The sequence below is a fragment of the Sorex fumeus genome, unplaced genomic scaffold (assembly GCF_029834395.1).
Source record: "Sorex fumeus unplaced genomic scaffold, SorFum_2.1 ptg000047l, whole genome shotgun sequence".
In the NCBI taxonomy this organism is placed as follows: domain Eukaryota; kingdom Metazoa; phylum Chordata; class Mammalia; order Eulipotyphla; family Soricidae; genus Sorex; species Sorex fumeus.
The window spans coordinates 24,080,444-24,096,025 of record NW_026606104.1 but is presented as its reverse complement, the minus strand read 5'-3'; positions in this window follow the sequence as shown (position 1 = coordinate 24,096,025).

The window sequence follows — 15,582 nt, the reverse complement described above, 5'->3', positions numbered from 1 at the left end:
GGAGTTTAATAAGCAAAAGGCTGTATGGAGGAAATGCTGGCACTTTAAAAAGGGCTATGTGTAGGTTTTGATTTCAAAGAGAAGAAGGGGAATTGATTGCAAATGAATGTTAGATATCAACTATTCTATTTGTGTCCATCCAAAAATCAGGGGTTTCTGATTTAAAGATATACCAGAGACACTGGGGTTACTTGTTAAAATATAGATTGTGAGTTTAGTGTGAGATCTGTGCATTTTCATTTACAAAAAAAATATTCTTAGGAAATGTTGATAGTGCTGAATTGGGGAGCATGCTTTGAAAACTAATGCATAGTAGACAAATTAGTTTTATTTATTTATTTATTTATTTATTTATTTTTATTGGAGAAAAACCATGAGGTACAGTTGTAGACTTACAAATTTTTGTGCTTGGGTTTCAGTTATACAATGATTGAGAACCCATCCCTCCACCAGTGCCCATTCTCCAACAACAATGATCCCAGTATCCTTACCACCCAACCATCATCCCCATCCCACCATGCCTCTGTGGCAGGGCATTCCCTTTTGTTCTCTCTCTCCTTTTGGGTGCTGTCGTTTGCAAAAGAGGAATTGAGTGGCAATCATGTTTGCTCTATACTCTACTTTCAGCATGCATCTCCCATCCTGGGTGGATCTTCCCAACACCCTTTATTTGGTGCTCCCTTCTCTATCTGAACTGCCTTTACCACTAGATTGTACGGCTGGCCTCCAAGCCATGGAGTAAATCTCCTGGTACTTATCTCGGCTATTCTTGGGTGTTAGTCTCCTATTTTGTTACTTTATGTTTCCCAGATGAATGCAATCTTTCTATGTCTGTACCTCTTTTTCTGACTCATTTCGCTTAGCATGATACTTTCCATGTAGTACCACTTGTATGCAAATTTCATGACTTCATCCTTTCTAACAGCTACATAGTACTCCATTGTGTAGATGTACCAAGTTTCTTTAACCAGTCATCAGTTCTTGGGCACTCAGGTTTTTTTCTAGATTCTAGCTAGATTCTAGCTATTGTAAAGAGTGCTGCAATGAACAAACAAGTGCAGATGTCACTTCGACTATACTTTTTTGCCAATCTGGGATATATTCCCAGGAGTGGTATTGCTGGGTCAAATAGGAGCTTAATTTCTAATTTTTGGAGAATCGACCATACTGTTTTCCAAAAGGGCTGAACCAGTCGGCATTCCTACCAGCAGTGAAGGAGAGTCCCTTTCTTGCCACATCCGCACCAACACTGGTTGCTTTTGTTCTTTTGGATGTGGTCCAGTCTCTGTGGTGTGAAATGATATCTCATTGTTGTTTTGATCTGCATCTCCCTGCTGATTAATGATGTAGAGCATTTTCTCATGTGCCTTTTAGTCTTTCGGATTTCTTCTTTGAGAAAGTTTCTATTCATTTTGTTGCCCCATTTTTGATGGGGTTGGATGTTTTCTTCTTGTGGAGTTCAACCAGTACTTTGTATATCCTTGATATCAACACCTTGTCGGATGGGTATTGGGTGAATATCCTTTTCCATTCTGTAGACTGTCTTTGTATTTTGGTCACTGTTTCTTTTGAGGTGCAGAAGCTTCTTAGTTTAAGATAGTCCCATTTGTCTATCTATGTTTTCACTTGCTTGGCCAGTGGCGTGACATCTTTGAAAATATCATTAGCATCAGTGTCATGGAGGGTTTTGCCAACTTTGTCTTCAGTGTACCTTATGGATTCTGGTCTGATGTTGAAGTCTTTAGTCTTCAACAAGTCTTTAGTCTTCTTACTTTTGTACATGGTGTTAGACAGAGATCTGAGCCCACTTTTTTGCATGTAGCTGTCCTGTTTTGCCAGCACAATTTGTTAAAGAGGCTTTCCTTGCTCCACTTCACATTTCTTGTTGCCTTATCAAATATTAGACGATCATATACTTGGGGGGAGATGTCAGTATATTCAACCCTGTTCCATTGGTCTACAACTCTGCCTTTCTTCCAGTACCATGCTGTTTTAATTATTACTGCTTTGTAGTAGAGTTTGCAGTTAGGGAGGTTGATTCCTCCCATTTTCTTTTTCCCAAGAATTGCTTTAGCTATTTGTGGGGGCTTATTGTTCCATATGAATTTCAGGAGTGTTTGCTCCATTTCTTTGAAGATTGTCATGGGTATAGTAATAGGGATCACATTGAATTTGTACAGTGCTTTGGGAAGTATTGCCATTTTGACAATGTTAATTCTCCTGATCCATGAGCAGGGAATATCTTTCCATTTCCTTGTGTCCTCTTTTATTTCCTGAAGTAGCGTTGTGTAGTTTTCTTTGTACAGGTCCTTTACTTCCTAAAAGGTAAAGGTAAAGGCCCTCCCGTTGATCGTCGATTTGCTCGAGCGGGCCCAGTAACGTCTCCATTGGAGACTTTGTTGTTACTGTGTCTGGCATATCAAATACTCTTGGTAGCTTGCCGGGCTCTCCGAGAGGGGTGGAGGAATCGAACTTGGGTCGGCCATGTTGGCTGCGTGTAAGGCGAATGCCCTACCCGCTGCGCTATCGCTCCAGCCAGTTAAGCTAATTCCTAGGTAGTTGATTTTCTGGGACACAATTGTGAACGGGATTGTTTTCTAAATGTCAATTTCTTCTCTCTCACTATTTGCATATAGGAAAGCCATGGACTTTTGGGTATTGATTTTCTAGGCTGCAACTTTACTATACAAGTCTATTGTTTCTAGGAGTTTCCTGGTAGAGGTTTTAGAGTTCTCTAAGTATAGTATCATATCATCTGTGAATAGTGAGAGCTTAATTTCTTCCTTTCCTACCTGGATGCCCTTAATATCTTTTTCTTGCCTAATTGCTATTGCAAGTACTTCCAGTACTATATTGAACAGTAGTGGAGAGAGTGGGCATCCTTGTCTCGTCCCTGATCTTAGTGGGAAGGCTCTCATTTTTCCCCATTGAGGATGATGCTTGCTGTAGGCTTGTTCTAGATGGCTTAAACTATATTGAGGAAAGTTCCCACTATCTCCATTTTGGCGAGGGTTTTCATCATAAACGGGTGCTGGATCTTGTCAAATGCTTTCTCTGCATCTATTGATATGATCATATGATTTTGATCTTTTCTTTTTTTGATATGATGGATTATGTTGATTGATTTCCAAATGTTAAACCATCCTTGCATCCCCGGGATGAATCCCACTTGGTCATGGTGTATGATCTTTTTGATGAATTGTTGAATTCTAGAAAAATTAGTTTTAAACAGGAAAATAATGCAATCAGATTTGTCCACTTATAACTGTCACAAGTCAAGGTATGGCAGATGTATAGGGAAAAATATAGATCCCTGAGTGCAGAGCCAGGAGTCAGACCTGAGCAGTGTGAGGTGTGCCTCCCCCCAAAAAAAACCCTCAAAAAATGAACAAAGAAAGAAATTAAATATTCATTGGCATTATGTCAATCCTTATATAAAACAATTGCTAGAATTTATGCTGGGCTATTTATTCATTTATTTTTTATTTTGCTTTTTGGGTCACACCCAGTGATGCACAGGGTTTACTCCTGGCTCTGCTCTCAGGAATTACTCCTGGCAGGGCTCGGGGGACCAAATGGGATGCTAGGAATTGAACACTGGTCAGCCGTGGGCAAGGCAAACGCCCTACCTGCTGTGCTATTGCTCCAGCCCCTATGCTGGACTATTTAATTGGTAGACATTTTGTAGAACCTATTTGTGGATAGTTTTATTTAAGAAAAACCATCCAAGGAAACAGATAATGTAGAATGTTTTGGAACACTGGAAGAAATACACTGTTCTGAATTAAAAATATTAAAAGCAATGCACCATGAAGATAGATCATTTGATTATTTTCTGGTTTCATTTGTAACTTGAAATACTTCTTTGCTAGGTCAGTGTACATCCAAATTTGATTTACTAGCAGATAAAAATGTGGTTACTTCAAAGTCATGTTGCTCATATTTCTTACACTTTAAAATGGCTGAATTGAAGGTATCCTGAACACTTCTCCCATATAAATTATACATTCACACTTAAAGCAATTTTTCTGTATGCAGAATATTTGATATAACTATATGATTTATTACTTTGAATAATTAAATATGCACGATGTTCATATACCCCATTTTCAGTTTAAGAGTACAATTAAATGTGCCTGATTCAAAAATACTATAGAACCTCAGAACTTCATACACTTAATTTTTTTTGGGGGGGTCACACTCAGCGATGCTCGGGTTACTCCTGGCTCTGCACTCAGGAATTACTCCTGGCGGTGCTTGGGGGGACCATTTGGGATGCTGGGAATCGAACCCGGGTTGGTTGTGTGCGACCACTTGCAAGAGAAATGCCCTACCCACTATACTATTGCTCCAGCCCCCATATATACTTAATTTTTTTCACTTCATTCACTTTCATTATGAACATATTTGGTGCAATAATAAGTTATTTCTTAATTATTTACTATATGCTAGACATTATGTCACCTGATCTGCAAATGTTATATCATGTAATCCTCATGTTAACCATGAGAAATAAAGAAGTTAAACATGAAAAATTAGCTGAGATAACAGATTTGCTCAAAATTATAGTCAGCTATGATGTTAGTGTGATGATAATCAGACCTCAATCCAAAACTCATGCACTTACTCATTGTTGTCCTGACATATAATAGATGTATTTTTATGAAAAATGTAAGGAAAGGATACTAACTATGCATAACATCCCCTCACTGCTATTTTCGTCTTTTTAAAAAAATCTAAACTCATTTCAATTTGTTTACTTGACTTTTAAAAGAAAAGTAAAAAGCAATATACCCACTTAAAAATCTCATTTGGGGGCGATGAAATGAACAGAAACTTTCTCAAAGAAGAAATCCGAATGGCTAAAAGGCACATGAGAAAATGCTTACATCATTAATCAGCAGGGAGATGCAGATCAAAACAACAATGAGATATCATTTCACACCACAGAGACTGGACCACATCCAAAAGAACAAAAGCAACCAGTGTTGGCACGGATGTGGCAAGAAAGGGACTCTCCTTCACTGCTGGTGGGAATGCCAACTGTTTTAGCCCTTTTGGAAAACAGTATGGACGATCCTCAAAAAACTAGAAATTGAGCTCCCATTTGACTCAGCAATACCACTCCTGGGAATATATCCCAGATTGGCAAAAAAGTATAGTCGAAGTGACATCTGCACTTGTTTGTTCATTGCAGCACTCTTTACAATAGCTAGAATCTGGAAAAAACCTGAGTGCCCAAGAACAGATGACTGGTTAAAGAAACTTTGGTACATCTACACAATGGAGTACTATGCAGCTGTTAGAAAAGATGAAGTCATGGAATCCATATACAAATGGTACTACACGGAAAGTATCATGCTAAGCAAAATGAGTCAGAAAGAAAGGGACAGACATAGAAAGATTGCATTCATCTGGGGAACATAAAGTAACAAAATAGGAGACTAACACCCAAGAATAGCCAAGATAAGTACCAGGAGGATTATTCCATGGCTTTGAGGAGAGCCGCACACACTAGGGGAAAAGGCAGCTCAGATAGAGAAGAGAGCACCAAATAAAGGGTGTTGGGAGGTTCCTCTCAGGATGGGAAATGCGTGATGAGAGTAGACTATAGACCAAACAAGATTGCCACTCAGTGTCTCTTTTGCAAATCACAACACTCAAAAGGAGAGAGATAACAAAAGGAAATGCCCTGCCACAGAGGTAGGGTGGGATGGGGGGATGGGAGGTGGGAGTGATACTGGGACTGGTGGTGGTGGAGAATGGGCACTGGTGGAGATGAGTATTTGGTCATTGTATAACTGAAACCCAAGCACAAAAATTTGTAAGTCTACAACTGTACCTCACGGTATTTCACTAATAAAAATTTAAGAGAAAAAAAAATCTCATTTGGGCTTTCAAATTAAACCAGCATTGTCCACCTGCGTTCAGTTTGGCACATACAAATTTTATATTTCTATCTGCTGATATTATAGCAAAACTTGATTAATGTTATCTTAAATTTCTGAGGTTACAATGTAATTGTTAAGTTTCCACATTTTAGTTGTTTGTCTGTTTGTGATCCCCGAGGCAAATGTATTATTACTGCAAGACTAGGTTGATGACAAAAGAAAAGATAAAAAGCATATGATCATATCAATAGATGCAGAGAAAGCATTTGATAAGATCCAGCACCCCTTTATGATGAAAACCCTAGCCAAAATGGGTATAGAGGGGACCTTCCTCAACATAATTAAAGCCATCTACCACAAGCCTACAGCAAGCATCATCCTCAATGGGGAGAAACTGAGAGCCTTCCCTCTAAGATCAGGGACGAGACAGGGATGCCCACTCTCTCCACTGCTGTTCAATATAGTACTGGAAGTACTTGCAATAGCGATTAGGCAGGAAAAAGATATTAAGGGCATTCAGGTAGGAAAGGAAGAAATCAAGCTCTCACTATTCGCAGATGATATGATACTCTACTTAGAGAACCCAATAACTTCCACCAAAAAACTCCTAGAAACAATAGACTCGTATAGTAAAGTTGCAGGTTATAAAATCAATACCCAAAAGTCCATGGCTTTCCTATACGCAAACAGTGAGAGAGAAGAAAGCAACATGAAAAAAACAATCCCATTCACAATTGTGCCCCAGAAAATCAAGTACCTAGGAATCAGCTTAACTAAGGAAGTAAAGGACCTGTACAAAGAAAACTACAAAACGCTACTTCAGGAAATAAAAGAGGACATGAGGAAATGGAAAGATATCCCCTGCTCATGGGTCGGGAGACTTAACATTGTCAAAATGGCAATACTACCGAAAGCATTGTATAAATTCAATGCAATCCCTATAAGGATACCCATGATATTCTTCAAAGAAATGGAGCAAACACTCTTGAAATTTATATGGAACAATAAGCCCCCACGAATAGCTAAATCAATTCTTGGGAAAAAGAAAATGGGAGGAATCAACCTCCCGAACTTCAAACTGTACTACAAAGCAGTAATAATTAAAACAGCATGGTACTGGAACAAAGGCAGAACTGCAGACCAATGGAACAGGGTTGAATACACTGACATCTCTCCTCAATCATATGCTCATCTAATCTTTGATAAAGGTGCAAGTAATGTGAAGTGGAGTAAGGAAAGCCTCTTTAATAAATTGTGTTGGCATCACTGGACGGCTACATGCAAAAAAATAGGCTCAGAACTCTGCCTAACACCATGTACAAAAGTAAGATCAAAATGGATTAAAGACCTCAACATCAGACCAGAAACCATAAGGTACATTGAAGATAAAGTTGGCAAAACCCTCCATGACATTGAAGCTAATGGTATCTTCAAAGATGCCACGCCACTGGCCGAGCAAGTGAAAACAGAGATAGATAAATGGGACTATCTTAAACTAAGAAGCTTCTGCACCTCCAAAGAAACAGTGACCAAAATACAAAGACAGTCTACAGAATGGGAAAGGATATTCACCGAATACACATCTGACAAGGGGTTGATATCCAGGATATACAAAATACTGGTTAAACTCCACAAGAAGAAAACATCCAACCCCATCCAAAAATGGGGCAATGAAATGAACAGAAACTTTCTCAAAGAAGAAATCCGAATGGCAAAAAAGCATATGAGAAAATGCTCTACATCATTAATCATCAGGGAGATGCAGATCAAAACCACAATGAGATACCATCTCACACCTCAGAGACTGGCCCACATTCAAAAGAACAAAAGCAACCGATGCTGGCATGGATGTGGCGAGAAAGGGACACTCCTTCACTGTTGGTGGGAATGTCCACTGGTTCAGCCCTTCTGGAAAACAGTATGGACGATTCTCAAAAAATTAGAAATTGAGCTCCCATTTGACCCAGCAATACCACTCCTGGGAATATATCCCAGAGAGGCAAAAATGTATAGTCGAAGTGACATCTGCACTTGTTTGTTCATTGCAGCACTCTTTACAATAGCCAGAAACTGGAAGAAACCTGAATGCCCAAGAACCGATGACTGGTTAAAGAAACTTTGGTACATCTACACAATGGAGTACTATGTAGCTGTTAGAAAAGGTGAAGTCATGAAATTTACATACAAGTGGTACAATATGGAAAGTATCATGCTAAGCGAAATGAGTCAGAAAGAGAGGGATAGACATAGAAAGATTGCATTCATCTGGGGGATATAAAGTAACAAAGTATGAGATTAATACCCAAGAATAGCTGAGATCAGCACCAGGAGGATTACTCCATAACTTAGAGGCCAGCCGGGTATCCTAGAGGAAAGGGCTGTTCAGATAGAGAAGGGAGCACCAAATAAAGGATGTTTGGAGGATCCTCCCAGGAGGGGAGATGCATGTCGAAAGTAGACTATGGACTGAACATGTTTGCCACTCAATGCCTCTTTTGCAGACCACAACACCCAAAAGGAGAGAGAGAACACAGGGGATTGCCCTGCCACAGAGACAGGGGGGATGGGGGGATGGGGGTGGGAGGGATATTATCCATGGTGGTGGAAAATGGGCACTGGTGGAGGGATGGGTATCTGATCATTGTATAATTGAAACCAAAGCACAAAAAATTGTAAATCTACAACTTAAAAAAAAATAAAATAAAATAAAGGGGGAAAAAAAGAGACTAGGTTGATGCATAAAATGGATGGAGGAAGCTCCTATCCTGTGTCCAAATTTCAAAGATAGACAACATTTAAGAAATTAAACTGATATATATTCAGAAATTAAATTAAGAACAGATCCCTCCCTCCCTCCATCCCTCCCTCCCTCCCTCCCTCCTTTCCTCCCTCCCTCCCTCCCTTTTTTTTGTCTTTTCTCTCAGTGTTTGGGCCACAGTCAGCAGTATTCAGAGTTTTCCCCATGATCTGAACTTAGGGATCATTCCTGGTAGATTTGGGGGAGCATATGGGGTGCCAGGGCTCACAAACCTAGGTTGCTTGTGAGCAAGGGAAGCTCCTTAACCTGTTGTATTATTGTATTATCTTTTGAGTTTTTAGCAAATTCAATGGTAGGGTAAAGTCAGAGAACAGGAAGTTTGTCATCAATGAAAGGCCCATCTCTCTCCCAGGAGAGGTCCTGTTCACGTCCAATAGGGAGACCAAAAGTGCTGTGCTATCCATTGGTGTCTTCACTGCCCTTCAAGAAGGTGGGGTTCACATTATTGTGAAGCCAAAAGGATCATCATTTCTTCCTCCTTTCCCAATGCCCTTTTCCTTCTGACGGGTATGAGCCATAACAAGTATGACAACTCCCTCCTGATTGTCAGCAAGGCCTCCTGTACTCACAACTGCTTGGTCCTCTGGCCAAGGTCATTTATGATAACTTTGGCATTGTTGAGGGTCTTCTGACCATGCTCCACATGATTGCTCCCACCCAGAATTCTGTGGATGACCTTTCTGGGAAACTGTGGTGTGATGACTGAAGGATCACCAGAATATCCTACCTGTGCTACTGGTGCTGCCCAGGTGTGGGCACCATCATACCAGGTTGAGCATGAAACTGACTGGATTGCATTTCCGTGTCTCCACTCCCAAAGTAGGTTGGCAGTGGATCCGATCTGCCACCTGCAGAAAACTGCTAAATGAGATCATATCAAGGTGGTGACACAGGCATTGCAGGGACCCCTGACAGTCATGTTGTCTCTTGTGACTTTTACAGTGACACCTGCCTTTGATTCTGGAACTGGCATGGGCCCCAGTGACCCTTTTGTCAAGTGCATTTTCTGATATGACAATGAATTTGGCTATGTGCGCGGTGAGACTGATGGCCTCCAAGAAATAAGTGCCTCAGGGACCAGCAGCCTGAGTGAGAGCACCAGAGGGAGATAGAGAAAGAGAGATGGAATAAAGGGGTTCTCAACTTTCTTGGAGTCCTCCCCCAACTCATTCAACACATTCAACACAGGTAAAGGCCCTGATCTCAGGAGTTTCTATCCTAGACCCTTGAAGAAGGGGAGGGATTTAAGGATGCCTACCTTGTCATAAAAAGAAAAGTATTCAATCACCACAGCTGCCTGGCCTATGTACAATCCCAGTTATCACAAAAGCAAGAGAAACAACAAGGATGATGGGAAAGGAGAGAATTAAACATTTTGTCTGACATTCTACTTTAACCACATTTACTTAGATAATGTATTCATTAAAAACATGTATTTGCACTCCTTTTTCTCTATATAAAGGAAACTATTTGCTATCTTGGAACCACCAGAAACCTAAATGTCAGTTAATTATGGCTAATATTTTCAGTTTCATATTAGTTTTTTGAGCATTAAAACATGTGACCTTTGAATGTGAATGTATCTGATTTCCATGCATTTCTACTATATCATTAAACTCTTTTACATTTATATTATATTATATTATATTATATTATATTATAATCTCTCGGAGAGCCCAGCAAGCTACCGGGAGTATCCCACCCACAAGGCAGAGCCTGGCAAGCTACCCGTGGCATATGCCAAAAACAGCAACAATAATGGTATACCAAAAACAGTAACAATAACGGATCTCATTCCCCTGATCCTGAAAGAGCCTCCAATACGGCAGCATTGGGAAAGACGAGTAAGGAGAGGCTGCTAAAATCTCAGAACTGGGACGAATGGAGATGTTACTGGTGCCTGCTCGAGTAAATCGATGAACAATGGGACAACAGTGATACAGTGACACAGTGATTATATTATATAGAACTTAAATTAGCTTACTGTTCACATTCTTGCTTCTTTGCAGATTAACTTACCATAAAAGTGGAGATACAGAATAATTTAGACTTTATGCCTGATGGTTCCGTCCTCATATTCAAAGATAGGATAAAACATGTAAAATACTGTGCTAAGTATTTATGTATTAAAACACCATGTTAAAATACTGTATTAAGTACTTAAGTATTAAATACTAGGGCTAAGCCAGACATATAGTAGGTTCTCAATGATCTCATTCATTTTATTCTTCTCACCATATCACATCATCTCTTTTTATTCTTTTCATTTCCCAGTGCTCTATTTCTAATTATTCCTAGCAAAACTTATTTAAATTTCAGCTAAAGGTAAAGGCCCTCCCGTTAATCATCGATTTGCTCGAGTGGGCCCAGTAACGTCTCCATTGGAGACTTTGTTGTTACTGTGTTTGGCATATTGAATACAGCATGGGGAGCTTGCCAGGCTCTGCCAAAAGATGATTTCCTTGACTTGTATCTTTACAATGTTTCCATGGAACAATAAAACTATCTAATGCTATCTTTAATTCCAGGGGAAACTAAACATGGTTGAACATATCTTGTGTTTACTTTATTTGTTTGCTCCATGCAAACGTAACTGGGGAATAAGGTGGCTTTCAGTGTGTGTTTCTTCAGAGCTCCTACTGTTACATGTTGTAAATAGAGGCTACATTTGCTGGGAAAGACAAGTTAGTAAAGCTATCTTTTTTCATTTGACGACTCCATAGTTTTCTTCTTTTTTTAATAAACAAAGTAGTATAATTGCTTTCAGCAGACTTTTGAAGTTACATTAATTTAATCTTAGTTTTCTTTTAAATGCACGCATATTTGATCTAATGATTAATATTTTTAGGCTGTTAGAAATGCCAAACTCTATAAGGGGATACTATAAATCGATAACCTGGGTTGAACTATAAATTTAGATGCAAGTGAAAAGGCAATATTTTGATTAATTGAAGTTATTTCCTTTGGTTTAGATAGTAACAAAAGGCAATTTACTTTATGTAATCATATTAACTGTGAGAATCCTGAGAGAATACTAAAAAGGAATATGAAACATGATTTTTATAATCAAAGTGGGTAGTTTTTTCTCCCATAAAAAAGTCAGCATATGTGAATATGAACCTTTAATTGTAAACATGTTTTGTACAACAATATGCATATTAGTTTTCTTTTGATCAATGTTAGCATGGCATAACATAGAAGAAAACATAAAGCATAGTTTTCTTCTGCCCTGATGTTTAGTCTTCAGATATTAAGTAAAGCAGCGTTTTAGGCATCATATAGTATTTTTTTCTTTTGGGGTCACACCTGGCGATGCACAGGGGTTACTCCTGACTCTACACTCAGGAATTTACTCCTGGCAGTGCTTGGGGGACCATATAGGATGTTTGGAATGGAATCCGGGTCGATTGCCAGCCTCATGTAAGACAAACACCCTATCCACTGTGCTATAGCTCCAGCCCTGGCAGCATATGCTCTTAATTGTTTTTGGTAGCCTAACTATCTTTGTCTTTAATTGGGTATATAGTTTTAATACAATTTGTAAATTCAAGGCACAGTTAATATAATATTCATAGATCATTTATAGTTTGTTTTTTAAGGATCCTTTATGTTCTTTGTCTCCATTAAACTTTTTATACCTCCTTTGGACTGGAAAAAAAAACATTATGCATACTAATACAGGAAAAAGAGGGATTATGTGGGTGGGGTGCCAGATCGTTTACACCTACTATTCTAACTGCTCTAGATCAACCTTAGTCCTTTATTTTGAGGCTGACATTATTGCAGCCTGGGTTTACAGATAAGACCCTCTTCCCTCAGTTTAATTCAGTGCTAATCTGGGTAGATACCTGAGGGAGAAAGAAGGAAATCAGGTAGAGTGTCCTGGTGGAGCTTGGGCAACAGTACAAATGGAGATCCCACATGCCATCAGATGTTTAAAACTAACTGCATCAATACAGATGGTGATATAGATTCTGCCCTCTTGCTTTGACCAATTGAACTTCATAATAATTTCCAAGGTCAAATTCAAATTCAGAGTTCATCAGTGTTCCATTCTGGAACCTAGGGACATGGTGAGAAACAAGACTCTGTAGTCCACATCAATTTTGATCCTACTTGGCTCTGTTATGTACCTCTTTTCAGCCCGCTTCCTGTGGTAAGCATCTGCTCTTTGAAGACTCCCACACATAGGAATGAGCACATCAGTGGTGCTGGCTGCCTGGACTCTGAAAAGACTAATGAAGCTTCTAGAAGCTGATTTTGGGATGCTTGGAAAGGGGAATCTAGAGTCTTGAACATCCAGAACATGATCTAGAAAGGAGGGTATGAATTTGGGATGACCATCCCCATCTTGGGCCTGAGGATTCAGGACCTAATTTTGCCCAGCTCCAAGAGTAAGGCAATACATTTCCTAGCAGCTTTCCTTCTAGATTACCTCCGGGTAGATATCGCTTTCTAGAAAATGTCACTGCTACTCAACTGGTACTCTTTTTATAGAGTTTTCTAACTTCCCCTACTGCTGGGCTTTGGGATAAGTGTCATGAGGAACTGTTATGAGCATAAGCTGACCACCATAAGGCCAATCCTTCTATTAAACCATCCAAAAATACTCTTTAAAAATCAATGAAAAAACATTTATTTATGGATCAGAGAGATACTATAGGGATTAAAATTATGACTATATAGTTGTTAAGTGGTATCCTAAACCACTTAGGGGAGGGCATTACAGACCTTCAATGCCTATTGTTAATTTGTGAATAATATGTTTTTTGCTGTGACTATGGCCAATATAGCTGACTCCGTTAGTGGTTTTATAGCAAAGGTGAACTTGATGTAGGCCTTTGGGGAAACATCTTTTCAAATTAGTGCTTTCATTTATATCAGATAAATACCTAGGAGTGTTGTTGCTCATGTAAAGTTATAGATCATATAGAATTTAGATTTTCTTTTTTGTTTTTTGTTTTGGGGGGGAGGGTACACCTGACTGTGCTCAGGGGGTCATATGCAGTGCTGGGGGTTGAAATGAAGTCATCTGTGTGCAAAGCAAGCACTTGAACTATTTGTACTATATCTTTGGCTTTCCACTTTACTTAAAACAAAAACAAAAACAGAAACCTCCATACCATTCCCACAGAGGGTGTACCAGTTTAGTCTCCCTTTCATCATAGTACATCAGAGATCCTTTTTCCCCACATCCTCACCAATAGTTGTTTACAATGGTTTTGACATGGTCCATTCTCACTGGTATCCGGTGGTATCTCATTGTGGTTCTGATTTGTATTTCCTTAATAAATGTGATATTGAGCATCTTTTGATGTGTGTGTGTGTGTGTGTGTGTGTGTGTGTGTGTGTGTGTGTGATCAGCAGGTCTTCTTTAGAGAAGAGATTGTTTAGAATTTCTGTTCATTTTTGGGGATTGGTTTACTTATTTTTCATTGTAGTTGCATTGTGTGAATTCTTTATATATTTGGACACTAACACTTTAATGCAAATACCTTCTCCCAATTGCTCAGTTACCTTTTTGTTTTTGTGGTAGTTTTTTGCTGTAGAGAACTTAAAAAAAGAAGTAGTCCCATTTCTTTTATTCTGGACAAAATATCTATTTTTATAAAGTTGTTCATGATGATTTATTGCATTTAATATTCCAACAACAATCCCACCACCATTGCACCTTCCCACCACCATTATTTCCAATTTTCCCAACGACCCTCAAGCCTACCCCTAGGCTAGCAGGCCCTGAATAGGTTATTTTATATTGCTTGTTATAAGTAATTCACTAAAAAAAGATGAAAATATTTCCTTATAAGAAAGTGTGTGAATATTGTTGTATCTCACTATGGAGATATTAAGCCCTTGTAGAAAAGATTGCTAACATGTGGTTACAGGTTAAGCCTTGTGTGTTAATATTTTCTTAATCAAGATTTGTTGTCTTCTACTTTGCACTCCATTTAATGTGCTGTGCTACTCCTTGCTTATCAGTGTTGTAGTTTGAGATGTCACATGGTCACATTTGTGGCTGTGTGCTCCAGGAATCCAAACATTTTAAATGGGGTGATACAACTGGAGTTAAATTTTTAACTGGATGGTGACTTTGGGTGCTCTTGATGACAGAGCCTGGCTCAGTGTCTGGAAGCATCTCTGCAACTTGTTGATCTACTTTGAGATCTATTTATGTGTCTCTGGATCATGGTCATTTAGGTTAATGAGCTTATTTGGTGCCAGAGGCAGTTCACGGGCATGACTATGAGGCTCCCAGAAGAACAGGGAGATGGGGAGAGATAGCCCATTTCTGATTCTGTAAGAGCCTGGAGATTTCAGTCACAAAACCCACATACCTGAGTTTTCCAACAGATCAATTTCTGGATGAGGCTTGTCCTGAACAATGGAGTCTGACCATGAGCATGGCAGTGACTGTGAAGTGTGGAAGTTTTGGCTGTCAGGGCTCTGTTTGTGTGGGTAGTTTGTTCACCCACCCTCCTCTGGGATGCTCTGGATGACTCAGTCTGGTGCAGAATCTGGAAGCATCTGACTTGTTGAAGAATCAAGCAACTTGTTGATCTCTTTCGAGAAAGTCCCATTTCTTTTTCCTTTTGTTTCCATTGCCAACAAAGCAGAGTATCCAAACATATCTTTGATTTGAGTTCTGGTGGTTGTCTATTTTATATTTATTCCATTTGCTTTTGTGGTTTCTGCTCTAATAAACTACTTAATCTATTTTAAATTAATTATTGAAAACACAAACTTTTAAAAGCTATACGAAAGAATAATAAATTCTTCTCTCTCTGGTAATTCCAGATGTCAGTATGTCTGATAATCTTCATATGAGAAACATGATTTTTTTCAAGGCTGAATTTATATAAAAGTACAGGAGAG